General features: G+C 46.7%; 1 protein-coding gene across 1 annotated transcript in view; it reads right to left on the bottom strand.

Annotated features, from left to right (window-relative positions):
• TRAM2 (translocation associated membrane protein 2) overlaps positions 1-15,533 on the bottom strand; it is an 88,388-nt gene that overhangs the window by 46,904 nt on the left and 25,951 nt on the right. The window lies entirely within an intron of this gene.

The raw sequence follows: 15,533 nt of genomic DNA, 5'->3' as shown, positions 1-15,533 counted from the left end.
TAATCCCAGCACTTTGGGAGGCCGAGACGGGCGGATCACGAGGTCAGGAGATCGAGACCATCCTGGCTAACACAGTGAAACCCCGTCTCTACTAAAAAAAATACAAAAAACTAGCCGGGCGAGGCGGCGGGCGCCTGTAGTCCCAGCTACTCGGGAGGCTGAGGCAGGAGAATGGCGTAAACCCGGAAGGCAGAGCTTGCAGTGAGCTGAGATCCGGCCACTGCACTCCAGCGCGGGCGACAGAGCGAGACTCCGTCTCAAAAAAAAAAAAAAAAAAAAATATAGGAATTTGCCTGAAGTAAATGTATTACTTCTCTGAGAGCCTTAATATATATATTCTCATCCTCCCCTAAAAAGAGCACTGAGTTGGTTATTTCTAATACTTATCACTTGATTATATACTTCACTCTCACTCACACCCACCTGCCCCCACCAAGTAGCTTTTCCCCTTATCTGGATAGCAAAGCATACTCATAAACCATTCCTTATGGAAGCTAAAAACTACATAAAAATTTTTAAATGCTCAGGCAAAATAATTTTTCAGAATAGTGACATTCTTAATATTTATTTCTCCTGTATCATGGGGCAGAGTTCCCATTACTGGTTGTGTCTGGATAGGAGTAAAACACACATTGGTCAGAACAAAATATTTTTACTTTTGGCCAAAAGCCACCTGTTCTGATGCAGTATCATTGATACATTAAAAATAATAACATAAAAAAGAAAGGATTATGGAGTGCAAAATTTTAGGTTGCGAGTGATTTTTTGAGAGTTGAGATTAGGTAATATTTTAGACTTGGCCACAGAAAAGAAACCCCTCACCGGTATAGCACAGTGTCATTTCAGTGTCATTTCAGCCATAGTTTCTAAAGATGTTTTTGCTCCATAAGACAGAAAGCAAAAAAGAGAGGAGGGCCATTCTCATCAGTATAGATGTGTCTGCAACATCCTGTCTGTCACTGATCTTCAGCAAGCAACAAGAGTGGGTACCAGGGAGAATCATACCCAAGGAACTTCTGGCATTTCCTGGTATTCAGGGAAATTAAAGGATTATTCAAGGTCTCCACAGACTCAGGGTAGCTGGACTAGGCAGGACCCAGGTATATTTGCCTTCATTTGCTTGTTTGCTCTTAGGGAAAGCAAGAGTTGGCAGACAGTGATCTGCTGCAACCATTTTAAATTATTCTCCACCATCTGGAAAGTTTCCTGCTCAAAACATCAGAATGTTGACCCCCACATTTTGACTGAAGAGCTAGGCACGTGGATTAGAGCCTGCTAAGAAAATGAACCGTGAGTTCACACAGCGATGTGGCAGGGTGAAGCCATCTCCAGGGGCCATAAACCAGACCAGTCAGCAGGGCTGCCGGCCAATTCTCACAGGAAGCCTTCAAATTCCTCTGGGTATTTGTGTGGGGGCACATAAAGACAGGCCTTGACCCTGGGTGTCAACCTCCGCCTATCATTAAACTAAGCGAACTGAGGCCAGAAGGTGAAAATACGAGTTTTTAAAATGTTAGATGTGTGATCTCTGTTGTCCTAGTTTCCATACTACCCCTACTCCATGGAGGAGTGTGTTGGTAAAAGAGCTTAAATGAGGGATCCCACGGAGTTGGCCATGGTACCATTCCAGTAGCTTTAGAAGTCAAGGTCAGGCTGGGGACTTCTGCTCTGTGTGTCTCAGTTCTGAATCACCTTGGTTTCCTACCACTCTCTGTTACAACAACAGTGCATCCCCCTCCTGTGGGAAATGCATCAAAACACACTCGGCACTGGCATTTGAGTCCATCTTGCTTGAGTCTACAAAGACCGGCCAATGACCACCTACATGAGGGAACCTGATAAGCAGAACTTCATAATGATGATTTGATTCCAGCATCTTAAACCAAGGCCAAGAATATTAATGAAAAACATCCAGCACTCAAACATCTCTGTTTGTCAGCAAATAATACTCACAAGGGGATATTCAGAACCATCTTCAAAGTGGAGAAGGAAAATAACAACATAAAAGGCAAGAGTTCCCAGGAAAATGTGCTACAGATGAACAGGAAATACAAATCTAACACCAAAGGCAAGGCCTCAGGTAAACGCTCCCCATACTTTGCCACAAACCAGTCTCCACATACCCCTAAGCCAAATAAACAAAGCCTGGCCAAATGTCAATATTTAAATATCATATCCCAAGGTTTCTCTCTCACATACACAGTTATATACGTATAAAATCTTATTAGACTAACTTGAATGTGGGTTTTAACTAAAATATAAAAAGACTTGGGGATTTTTTCTCAGTCCTGCTAGGCTAGTCTCTATTCCAAGCTCTAGCATCCCAGGAATCTGACAGTGACTTCATGCAGGGCAAAGGTGGCCCAGGAAGAAAACCAAAAATCAGATGGAGAGGCTGGACCCCCATCTGAACTCACAGCTGGGTCTCAGAGGTTGACAGGGGGCATCAGACACCCTCGGCCATGGCTCAATGTGCAAAGCCACACTTGGTGCTGAATGCAGGCCTTGGAGCAAGGTCCAGGAGGCCAGGTGTCCCCCACCCCTGGCCCATTCAGCAAGTCTCTTTCAAGGGGCTACAAGAAGGGACAGGAACTGCCTGGGACACGAATGACCTTACGCTTTTGCCAAGAAGCACAGATAATCTCTCTGTAAGAAAATCATAGAGTAAGAGCATAAGAAGGGGCAGACACAGACACACAAAGAGAAGGAAAGAGGAAAGCAGCTCTCCTGCCAAGGCCTTGCAGGAGTAGGGGAGGAATGGGGAGCATGGTTCTCTTCCTTCATTCTTCTAGTCACTGCTATGACCCCCACCCCCACCTACTGCACACACACCCCAAGCAGGAACCAAGGCCATGGCCACACCAAGAGCAGCTGGAAGAACCACCCCCACCTGCTGTTTCTGCCATCTCCCTCTAATCAAGCCCTGGAAAAGACAACAGATCTTAAAATTCCACAGGCCCTGTTCCACAGTCCTCCATGGCTCCCTATTGCTCAGGAGAGAATCAGGACCTATGCTGACATTCCGACTCCAAGGTGGCCCTATCTTGCTTTTCACATTTTGCCCCCTCCACTCCCATACTCAGGAATTTTGCTCCAAAACCACGGCAGGCACCTCCATCCCAGGTAGGAATGGCACCACCGCTCAAATGTGCAGCTCAGTCAGATAAATCAGTATGCAAAAAAGTCATTTACAACACAACAGAATCATCACTCTCACAGGGCAAGTACAGGCGGTACAGGTGGTTCAGGATGGAGAGGCTCCTGACTACGAGAACTGAGGCTGCCCCACTCCAGGGCAAACTTCACCAGCAACGTTCTACCTGACCTGCACTCTGAAGGGCTAAAGAGGCAAACAGGAGGCAGGAAGGGTGCTACAGGCTGAGGGAACCGCATGCACTAAAGCAGAGAGAAGGGAGAAATGTGACTCCCAGGGAAAATGAGGGGCCTGCATATGGACGGTAGTGAGGCTGGAAGGTTGGCAGGAGGCAGGTCCTATGAAGGACCCTTTCCGGCAGGTATAAATATTGAACTTCATCCTACATGTGAGAGGTAGCCACTGATGGTTTTTAAGCAGGGGACAACCCAGTACGATTTCCATTGCACCAATCTCATTCTGCTCACAGTGTAGAGAAAGGGCTGGAGACGGCAGGTGAGCCGGGCAGCACAGAGACTTAGGTTACTGCAAAAAGAGACCATCCAGGCCCGGACTTAGGCAGCGGCAACAGACCTGGGGTAGTGCTAGGCAATTTTCAAAAGACCTGATGGCACAATTAATTAAGGTGAGGGAATGGCCAAGTGTGGTGCTCAGGTCTTATTCAGGAACCAGACACACAAACGTCCAATTTAAATAAAATGTGCTAGGGGTGATGACAGATATTCACAGGGTGTTGTAGATGGCTGGGGGTGTGAGAGGGGAGAAGGGCACTGAGAAGGCACAGTCAGAGGGGCCAGACGAAACCCAGAAGGAGCCCAGCAGCCCAGGGAGGACACCATTGCAAGGAGTCAGCTGCACACCTGCAGATGCCCCAGGGAGGACCAGTCAACTCAGGACTGAAATGTGAGCAGCACGTGAGCAGGTTTTTGTTTTGTTTTCTGATGGGTCCCAAGTGCCTGCAACAGCACTTGGCACGTAGTGGGGACTTAATAAGTATTTATGGAATGAATCTGTGAAGTGTCCATCAGATTTGTAAACCAGAGGTCACTGGTAAATGCTGCCAAAGTTGGAGGAAAGGAGGGGCAGAGCTGGTGTGCATGGGTGAGCATGGAGTGGGAGTGTGGAGACAGAAGTGTGGACTGCTCAGTCTAGCAGCTCAACTCGGAAGGAAAGCAAACAGATTGGGAGCTAGAGAGGAGTGGACAGTCAGGGAGGCGCGGGAGAAACTTGGACCATGTGTGGTGATGAGAAAGACCATGGAGAGAAATATGGTTGGACATGCAGAAAAACACGGGGGCCTAGAGAGGATGATCTCCTGGGAATTACCCAATGGGTGTTTCTTCGGAAACTGAGATCCAGGACTGCAGAGAGGGATGCCCAAGAGGGAGCACTGGGCCTGGGCAGCTTTTGTTAAGACCACACCCTTTCTCAGTTCCCCAAGACCCCTGCTGCTTGTGCAGTTCAGACACCTTGTCTTGATACACACACCAGCTATGGAGAAGATGCTCAATAAACACCCCATGAATTAATGTACTTTCAGAGGAGCTGGAGGGGAGAGAGGCAAAAACAAAATTAACATCCTCCCTCCACTATATTCGCAAAGGGGCTGGGAAATTTTCTGCTATTTAATCAATTCTTTTGAACCGATGCTACACTGCCACTCTCAGCAGCTGTGACTTTACTTTCATTCATTTCTCTAGAGGGACAGGCAGGGCCACCTGGACGGATTTACAAGGGATGACTGTTCTGCACGTTCCCAGGGGGAGAATTGTCAGGGTGCCAAAGGGGTGGAGCGCCACGGGAGGCCTCCGGTCTCCTCTCAGCCTGTCAGCGTTTACTGCATCGGCTGGACAGACAGAGTTCAGAACCAGAACCCACAGACACGCAGATAAGCACCTGGCCATGGGCCAGGATCCATGTTCATGTTGACAGCTGCCCACAACCATGGGGCAATTCCGGATCTGACAATGGCCACTCTGGGTTTTCTAAACAGGTATGTCACGGAAAGCATTAGAAGTATGGTGTGTTGGTGTGTTTGTTCATGTGCACAAAGCTGGCTGGTAAGACAATTTCACACCCTAGTAATAAGTCTTTGTTTAGCACTGTCCCTACACAACAAAATCTAAAAATTTTTAAAAATCAATTCTTCAATCACAAAATATTGAGCACATGCTCTAGGCAAGGCAAAATGCTACTAGAGATGAAAAAAATTACAACATCCACTTCCTTCTCTCAAAGGCTCAGGGCCAGAATCCAGTCAGGCTATATGTCTAGTCCAATTCCGTTATCACAAAGACAATAAAACCAACCACTCTTCTTTCAATATTTACTGCAAGCCAGGCAAGGTAAAGGCACTTTACACAATTACCTCAAATAATCCTCAGCAACCCTGCAAGGAGCGACAATGACATCTAATGTGTGAGATCTTATGAAATGCCAGGCATTGTGCTAAACGCCAAACAGGATTACCTCATCTAACCTCCAACTCTATAAGGAACTGCTACATTACTACTATTCACTGAACTTCTATCACCTGCCAGGAACTGCTCTGAACACTTACAGAAATGATCTCACTTAATGCTCCCAGAGGCCCTAATGTGCAGAAAAGTGAGGCCCAAAAAGCTTAAGCAACACGCCCCAAGGCACACAGTTAATAAGCCCCAGAAGCAGGACTAGAACCCCAGATCCATCTGACCGTGACATCTGCACTGTTAATCACCATGCTACCTGAATAATGTGCCTAAGATCTAATGATCAAAATGAGACCTTGATGCACAAAGGGTTCATTTTAAGACAAGAGACGTCACAGATCACAACAGCATTAGGCAAAGGGCAAGTGGAAGCTCCTTTGCTTCCTCCAGGGCAGAGACCATGTCTTTATTTATCTCCATACCCCCAGTGTTCTTGGCACAAAGGAGAGACCCAAAAAACATCTGTTAGTGCCCTGGGTTTGGAGATTTCTGGACCTCCTCTGAGAAGATTTCTGGAAGGGACTGCGCTGAGCCAGAAAGATGTACAGAAAGTGGATAAAAGGGGGCAGGTGAGGGTTAGAACAGAATCATAATGGCACTGAGAAAGGCCTGGAGAAGGCCTAGAGATACAACGGTTTAGCTTAGGATCGTCATGACAGCTTTACAGCCCCACACAGTGGGGCTGTCCACTGTGTGGGCCAACTTCAGACCTCAGCTGTGCCCATTTGTTTCAAATGAACTAGTCTAAAATGGAAGAAAGGGTACCTGGCCCTCAGACCCCTTAAAGCTTTCCTCCCCTTCCTTCTCTCCTTCCCTCCTTCCCTTCCTCCCTCCTTTCCTTCCTCCCTCCCTTCCTTCCTTCCAAAAGCTGCCCAAAATCAGCTGTCTCCTGAGTTCATCAATGGGGATATCATCTATTCCAGCATGGTGCACATTTCAAAGCTTTGCTTCCCACAATGATTCAAATCAAGATAAAGAAATGATTGTCTCTCTCAAAGTATAAAGGAGGCAACATTGTAACATAACATTTGAAACTCTTTTCAGCCACAAAACTCTAAAAAACCATCTCATATTTCATAATTAAACAATTAAATTTTATCAGTTACCTAACAGGTACCTGAGTCCAAGCTCCTGCATGTGAAACTGTCAAGAAAGCCATTTCCTGTTGGATACAGATATTCAAAGACTAGTGGCAATTAGACACAGTGATCAGAATCCCATTTATGCTGCACCAGAAACTCCTCTTGGTCCCTGAGGGCTAGTGTGCAAAGCACTGGGGCAAGAGAAGGAAACGGGTTTAAGTGGTGCTTGAATATTATCTGAACCAGCCAAAAGATGGAAGTGGAAGCATTTAATGTGCGACCACTTTAAGAAGCAAGGGTGATTCTAACTCTCCCCAGAAATCAGGGCAAAAGTAGCTTAAAGTTAGATGTGTTGCACTATTTGGCTTATTGCAATCAGGAAACGTCTGTCCAAAAGTCCTATTCTGAGATGGTAGTATTTCAGGGACATCGATTTAGCTTTGCCACCCTTTGATTGCCTGTTGTCATATATGAGGTAGGATTCAAACAGAAGGCAGAATAGCATCTGTAAGTTCTACTGGACTGCACAGTGCTCCATCCCACCCTGTGTCCCAGAACAGACAGCTTCACCTTTACGGAGTACTTCAGTGGGCTTCCGGTGGAATCTGCAGAACAGGAGACAGCATGAAAGGGGTATTCATCACCTGGCTCCTTTCCTGCTGGGCAGTTCTGGCAGTGACTGCAACCCTCCACCAAAGCTCCAGCCCCTCCCCTTCAACCACAGCTCTCAGTGGTATTTCCTCTCTCTCCCTTCCCTCTTAGTTCTAGATCCATGCTATCCTCAGCCCCTTCAAGCTTAGGGATATCTCCCCACATTCGCAAGCCTTGGAATGCTTTACTGTTCCTTATCTGTTTCCCCTGAGCCAGTCCACGCCCTTGTTAATAGTGCCTGCATAACCACTCCTCAATTACCCCACCTGTTTCCTGTTGGGACCCTGACTGATGTAGATATGCTCCTCAAATAAAAGACTTAATACTAACACCATATGATAATAATTAACCTCATCAATGTAACCGCTGGCAATGGGATACTATTTTCATTTTATTTTATTTTATTTTTTGAAACAGAGTTTCACTCCCATAGTCCAGACTGGAGTGCAGTGGCAAGATCTCAGCTCACTGCTGCCTCCACCTCCCGGGCTCATGTGATTCTCCTGCCTCGGCCTACTGAGTAGCTAGGATTACAGGTGTGCACCACCACACCCGGCTAATTTTTGTACTTTTAGTAGAGATGGGGTTTCATCATGTTGGCCAGGCTGGTCTTGAACTCCTGGCCTCAAGAGATCCACTTGCCTTGGCCTCCCAAAGTGCTGGGATTACAGGAGTGTGCCACCATGCCCAGCCGAATAAGACACTTTAAACCAGCAAAATTATCCTCCACACATATCCTGGTACTATCCCTCAGGAAACGCATGGGAGGCACACAAATTGCCACTCTTTATGGGCTATCTAATTTCCAAAGGACCAACAGTGTTGATAACCAGCATCAGAAATGGTTTTCTTTAGGCAAGACACCCTGGGACTGGCTTCTCACAAACTCAGATCAAGATAAACCACTGCGGTGAACGACTTTCCTGCCTGAGTTTTTCAAGGGGGCCTTTACTGAGGCAGGAGGAGGTGAATGCAGGATCTTGAGGACACCACTGGCCTCAGGCTGCAGTGACGAATATGAGTCCTGGCTTCATGAACACTTGATCACATAGCTTTTATTGTTATTTCGGAAAACCATATCCGTTATGAATGGGGGCTGACTCTATACTAACCAATACTGTCTCCTAATTAATATCTGATCTGTTTCAGTCCGGAAGACAAAGGATCTTTACCTTTATGCGCTCAGAGTGCCACACAGGGTCGCTTGGATGAAGGGATTACGCTGCTGGTCCCTAGCCATTTACCTCCCTTTCACAAAGGGATTCTTTCTAACGTTTTCAGGATAGAGCAACTGGAGTGAGGGTGGGCATGCAGGGGAGGGTGAATGAGGGAGGAGGGAAAGTCTGCAAACAAACGGGCCACTTATCTCCAGGAGTCTTTCTACCTTTTCCTACAGCTGAGTAGCTTGGGGGCAGGTTGTCTGCCAAGCTTCCCTGGCCCGTGTAAACACTCTGGCACCAGCTGGGGTTTGGAATCTGCTGAGTCTCTGCCAGCTGGCAACCTGGAGATGGGTCAGATTAAAGGAATGCATAATGAAGAAGGGGGTGGGAGACAGAGGCTGTATTTACACAGAGGGGGTCTGCAGGGGTCAGTACGGCGCTAGCCAAAGGGGCCTCTGGAAGTGGAAAAATAGGAAGGGAAAAGGAAGGGGTTTCAATGTGCCCAAGCACCATGTCCCACCCAATTGGCCCAAGACTGTTATGTTCATTTATTTTTTTCCTTTTAAAAACTAACTTCTTTGTCCCCTTCTCAGTCCCCCGCAGCATCTCCCAAGCCAATTACACACAGCCCTTTGAAAGGTTTGCAGCTGGCCGCTCGAGAAGGCTCAGCATGATCAGACAACACGGACACTTGATCTTCTGAGATCCCAATTTGGGAACGTTAACACGGAAACCCTAGCCACGTGCTGACAAGCAGGCCCTGGGCCACATTCTGCCCCAGACTGAGTCCGGGCAAGAGGAGAGGGCACAGATAGCCAGCAGTACCAGGCAGCTATCCTGGCTTCCAGCCTTAAAGAGAGACAGGCTCCCGGCTCCCCCATGCAAAGCCCAGGGGGCACGGATGCAGAGAGGACAGCCCTGAGACAAGACCAACAATCTCCCCAGCCCTTTCACTACCCTGAGGAGGCAAGGGGGACAAGAACAGACTGAAACCTGTTGGGTATTTGGTGGCCACGCCTGCTAGGAAGGCTACCTGCAGCTCTACTACAGCCCATGCAAATAGGTAAAGCTCAAATGGCTGTACATATACTACTAAGAGGAAGCAGAGGGGAGAAAAGTGCAGTGAGGAGGCAAGAGACCTGTTCCCTGGCAGCTCAGCCACAAACTCGACGGGCTGCCTCCAGCTGCTCCCATCCACCTCACTGGGCCTCAGTGTTGTCATTTTTTAAGGGTGTTCTCTGAAGTCCCTTTGCATCCATGGATTCTTCCCCATGCTTCTGGCACACGGCTTTACCTCCAGGCCCACGGTGCAAGCCTCAGCTCTTCTTGCTTTCTTGGAAATCTCTGCTATAGCAGCCACCTCTATTCCAGTGACACTCAGATCTACTTTTCCTGCTGGAATCTTTCTCCCCAGGGTGGGAGGTGCGAGGCTGCATCTTTACCTAGATAGTGCATCATTAACTCCCATTCAGCATGCCAAACCTGGTGCCCAGGAGAAAGCTCTATACTTGCCTATGTCCCAGGCTGCAGTCAAACACTCCCCACCTTTCCTTATAGCCCCTTGTTGGCTTTTTCCTTCACTATTTTATTAAATCCATCATTTCTACTCCCGATGCTACTAAGAGCTTCATATTCTCTTTGCCACCAGCCTGTAGGAGAGACTTCTAACTGGATTCTCAGCCTCAAGACTCAAACCCCCTTCCTCCCCTCCCACTATCCATAGCTAGAACAGCCAAGCATATACACACAAACATGCACACACACACCACAGCCCCTCCATGCCTGCTGCTGCTTAAAGGATAATGTTAACCTCTTTAATCTGGCATTCCTAAACTTCCCTCACTCTCCACATTTGATTATCACAACTTTCCAAACTAATATGATAGTCCTGGATGTCCTAAAGGATATATTAAGGATATTATTCCATTAAATACTCTCCAAGATCAACAAATGTATTTGGTAGAGAAATACGTAACTCATTAATTCTATATGAAGGCACTGACAAGTCCTGCAGTAAAGAAACAGCCTAACATTTCCCAAGGCAATCTGGCCCCGGAACACTTGTGTAGCAGAATACTTAGTGGCCGCTTTCTTTGATTCTCTGAATGTCCTTTCTTGCCTGCACTCCAGCAATCCAAATCTGCCTTCCATTTGTTCATCTGCCTTGGCTTTCCTTTGAGAGCCTGCTGCAGCCTCACCTCCTCCTTCCTCCTCCCCATTCTACCATCTTGGCTGCTTCCTCCTCACACCTGAAGCACTCGCTGCCTGTACCTCTTTGTTGAGAGGTAGTAAAGCACGATAGTTAAGAGCCCAGATTTTGGATTCAGAAAGACCTGTGTCAAAATCCCAATTCTGTCCTCACTAACTCTGAAACGGAGCTGTTCAGTTGCTTGGTGTAGACAGAGATAGAATCCACAAAGAGGACTGTGGAGGGGACTAGTGGGATTAGAAGGTCAAATCTAGCACAAGGCCTAGCACATCACGAGTATTCAATAAACAACAATTAGTCATTCTTCCTCTTCTTTTTTATCATTGCTTTGTAATTTATAATTTTCTGGGTTCTCCTGCCCCTACCCTTTGCATATATCAAGCTCAAATACGTGCTGATAAGGCCACCAGCAGCACAGTTCTATCTTCCATGGGACAGCAGGAATACACCCTAACCTGCCAGCCCTGAACACACCATCCGCCCCAGCACACCATCCGCCCCAGCCTACCAGCCCTGAGCAAGAGGCTCTCCCAGGCAATCAAGTCCTAGAACTTCACAGAAGCCCCTCAATGTTACCACCCAGCCCTGCCCCCATCGCCTGTGTGCTTACTGCACCCCTGGGAAGGGATGCGGAGGCAAGGCATCACACTTTGGTTTTGAAAACCAAAGTGGGCCAGGCGCAGTGGCTCCTGCCTCTAATCCCAGCACTTTGGGAGGCCGAGGCAGGTGGATCACCTGAGGTCAGGAGTTCAAAACTAGCCTGGCCAACATAGTGAAACCCTGTCTCTACTAAAAATACAAAATTAGCCTGGCATGGTAGCGTGTGTCTGTAATACCAGCTACTCAGGTGGCTGACGCAGGAGAATCGCTTGAAACCAGGAGGCAGAGGTTGCAGAGATCGCGCCACTGCACTCCAGCCTGGGCAAGAGAGTGAGACTCCATCTCAAAAAAAAAGAAAACCAAAGTGAACAGATCTCACCCAAAAGCTGGCTGGGTAACTTATTTCCACAGACTCTCAATGGGGCAGCAATGGGCTACTGTGTTGGAGTTTAAAAGTTTTCAAATTTTCACCATTTCAACAACCATTTCACCACAGGCCATTTCATCCATGGCTTATGCAGTCAATGTCAAGAAGAAGTTACATTTCTACTTTTAGAGTCAATCTTTTTTTTTTTTTTTTTTAAGACAGTCTCGCTCTGTGGGCCAGGCTGGAGTGCAGTGGTGCAACCACGGCTCTCACCGCAGCCTCAACCTTCCAGCTTCAAACGATCCTTCTACCTCAGCCTCTTCAGTAGCTGAGATACACGCCACCAGGCCAAGGCTGGTCCCGAACTCCTGGCCTCAAGGGATCCTACTGTCTCAGCCTCCCAAAGTGCTGAGATAACAGGTGTGAGCCATTGCGCTTGGTCAACTTCTAGTCAATCCTGACTTGAGTTTTTCCTGATGCTTTTGTATCCTTCTCTGACTGGTCTAATACCCTCACTTTCACCTTCTGAGCCACTGTTCAAAAGGCTTTTGAAAAGTAACGCTTTAATTTATATTCGATGGGAATGGTATCTGTAAGATTGAGGGTGTGGGCTTCTCTTTCCAGCATCCCTTGGCTGCCCTACTTTCAAGCCCCCTCCTCCTGCCCTCTTCACTCTCCCACTTCCACTCCCACCCTCCACCTGTGCCCTGGCTTCTGCCCCCAACCCCCCAACTCTCCCCCAGCAGCGGGCTTGTCACTAATCCAAACTTTCCATCTTTCCATTCCCCAAATAAAACCGTTTCAACATTGCCTTTTTCTGATCATCAAAATAATATGCGTTTCATTGAAACAAATACATATATATGAATAGACAGATATAAACATGGAGAAAAAAAGTAAAATTACTTGAAATCCTATGACAGAGAAAAACACTGGTGCTATTTTGATGATCATCTTTATAGATATCTTTCTATAAAAATAAAACACATCCAAACGTTTACAGAAAAAGGCTCACACCAATATGGTATTCCGTAAGCTGCTTTTAAAAAAACCACAACCATATGTTTTGGACATCATTCTATGATACTGCATACAGATTTATGTCACCATTTTAAACTGATCTAGCCAATCCCTTACTGGTAGGCATTTAGGACAACCTCATCTTTAAAAAATGCTAACATCTCAAAATATTTGGATATATTATTGAGTGGGGAAAAAAAATCGGAATTCAGCCTGTGCATTTTTATTACAACCATAAAAATCATAGTGTCCAGGCATAAAAACAGAGTAAAAATTAAGTCAATTTTGTAAAGTGGAAGAGCCATAGGAAATCTGCTTATAAAAGTGGTATTTACACAGAAAAGAAAGTCCTTCAACAAAAACAACATGTAAAATGCAAAATCTCCATTATTTTTAAACATGTTATGATGGTTAGGTCACGCCTCAGTATAAAATATTTCAAGCAGCTGATCTCCATTCAATTTAATCTCATAGTTTTCTTCCCAGTGGGAGAGGGAGACAGCAGTAAGCAGTGCTGAAGCCATATGATCTTTGAGAAGGGACAAGGTGAGGGGTAATTCTGGAGCTTGTGGCTCTTGGGGGAGGGCACTCATGGGCAAAGCTGGGGGCTGGGAGCTCAGGCATGCAGGGAGAAGTGGGGCTCAGAGGTCACCAAGAAGCCCTCAGCAAACCCACTCAATCCGTACTTTTTTGGTTTTGTTTCGTTTTGTTTTTGCTTTTGAGACAAAGTCTCGCTCTCTTGCTCAGGCTGGAGTGCAGTGGCACGATCTTGGCTCACTGAAACCTCCACCTCCTGGGTTCAAGTGATTCTCCTGTCTCAGCCTCCCGAGTAGCTGGAACTACAGGCGTGCGCCACCATACCCAGCTAATTTTTTGTATTTTTAATAGAGATGGGTTTTACCATGTTGGTCAGCCTGGTCTCGAACCCCTGACCTCAAGTGATCCACCCACCTTGCCCCCACAAAGTGTTGAGATTATACGCGTGAGCCACTGTGCCTGGCCCAATCTGTACATTTCTCAACAGTCTTCGTGGCCCAGGCAGCAATGTTTGAGTGTAAAAGGTATAGGCCAGGTGCAGAGGCTCATGCCTGTAATCCCAGCTCTTTGGGAGGCTAAGACAGGCAGATTGCTTGAGGTCAGGAGTTTGACACCAGCCTGGCCAACATGGCAAAACCCCATCTCTACTAAAAATACAAAAATTAGCTGGGTGTGATGATGCATGCCTGTAGTCCCAGCTACTCGGGAGGCCAAGACAGGGGAAATGCCTGAACCCAGGAGCCGGAGGTTGCAGTGGGCCAATATCATGCCACTGTAGTTCAGCCTGGATGACAGAGACTCCATCTCAAAAAAAAAAAAAAACCAAAAAACAAAAAACATTTTGGGAGGCTGGGGTGGGCAACTCACCTGAGGTCAGGAGTTCGAGACCACCCTGGCCAACATGGCGAAACCCTGTCTCTACTAAAAACACAAAAGTTAGCCAGTGTGGTGGCAGGCGCCTGTAATCACAACTACTTAGGAGGCTGAGGCAGGAGAATCGCATGAGCCTGGGAGGTGGAGGTTGCTGTAAGCCAAGATCGCACCGTTGCACTCCAGCCTGGGCGACAAAGTGAAACTCTGTCTCAAAAAAAAAAAAAAAGATACGTCTGGAGAGGAATGGATGCACCAGGATGTATAGACTGTACACAACCTATAACATGAAAATCAGAGGCACAGAAAATGGCTGCTTAATGATAGAGGCAATACTCATGGAATTAATTAATATTCTGAACAAATAATATTGAGTCCTTACTGCATATCAGGTTCTATAAGGATGCCGTGCATGCATTATTCACTTACTTGGTCCTTTCAAAAACTCATTGAAGTAGGTACAAGAATTTTCAATACCATTTTACTGATAAGGAAATGGCCACAGTTAAGTAACTTCATCATGTTATCTAGTTAAGTACAAGAGCTGGTAAAGAATCAGACAATCTAAATCAAAGCCTGCACTCACCATGCATACATACCACCGTATTTATAAGCCCTGTGTGATGTGGCAATGAGAAATGGAGAATCAGGGTGCATGTCCTGATAAGGCAACTGAGCCTCAAATCTGCAGACTATTTTTCCAGGGAAGGAGAGCGTGCAAGTTAATCATCATAATAAATCTTTTCTAAAAGGAGCTCTATATACTATATAAGAATGCCCTATCTTTCACTTTCAAGAGGTCTCCATGGAAATGAACAAAATCAAATGTGACCTGGAGCCAGTTCTCTGCAATCTGTTTAGTTTTACACATCCCCCTAATCTGTGACTTCAGCCACGTCACCATGGTCATTTTTTAGACGCAAAATGAAGAAAAGGCACTTAGGAATAATCACAGAAGTCGTTCCTGGAGGAAGCTGAGCTTGCAAGCTGAAGGACAGTATATTTAGCTTAAATATGATGACTGGGAAGTCTAGGATACTATATTTGGGCAAACTGTTGATTTGGGGTTTGGTAAGTTCTGGTTTTGGCAGCAGCGCCCTTGTCCTGCCCTACCCCCACCTCGGGCCACGTGGGCTTAGCTATAGAGCACAGCTCTCGCACAAGCAAAACCTGCAGGCTTGGCCTCCCCAGGGCTCTGGGAGCAAAGCAATTTCTCCAGGGATTGATAGGGTGAGAAACTACTTGCAATCAGCAAGTAGCCAAACTGGATGCCAGAAAAGGAGGAGTCTGGGAGCACCAGGTGGGAGCATGGTCCCATCCTGAGGCCCAAAAACCCCCCAAGTCCAGTCCCGTAAGGAGCACCTCACCACTCTGGCCATCCTGAACTATAACCACCAGTTTTCCTTTCTATC

The sequence above is a fragment of the Colobus angolensis genome, unplaced genomic scaffold (assembly GCF_000951035.1).
Source record: "Colobus angolensis palliatus isolate OR3802 unplaced genomic scaffold, Cang.pa_1.0 Scaffold51, whole genome shotgun sequence".
NCBI classification, from domain to species: domain Eukaryota; kingdom Metazoa; phylum Chordata; class Mammalia; order Primates; family Cercopithecidae; genus Colobus; species Colobus angolensis.
Note: the sequence above shows the minus strand (reverse complement) of the source record. Positions and strands in the feature narration are given on the sequence as shown.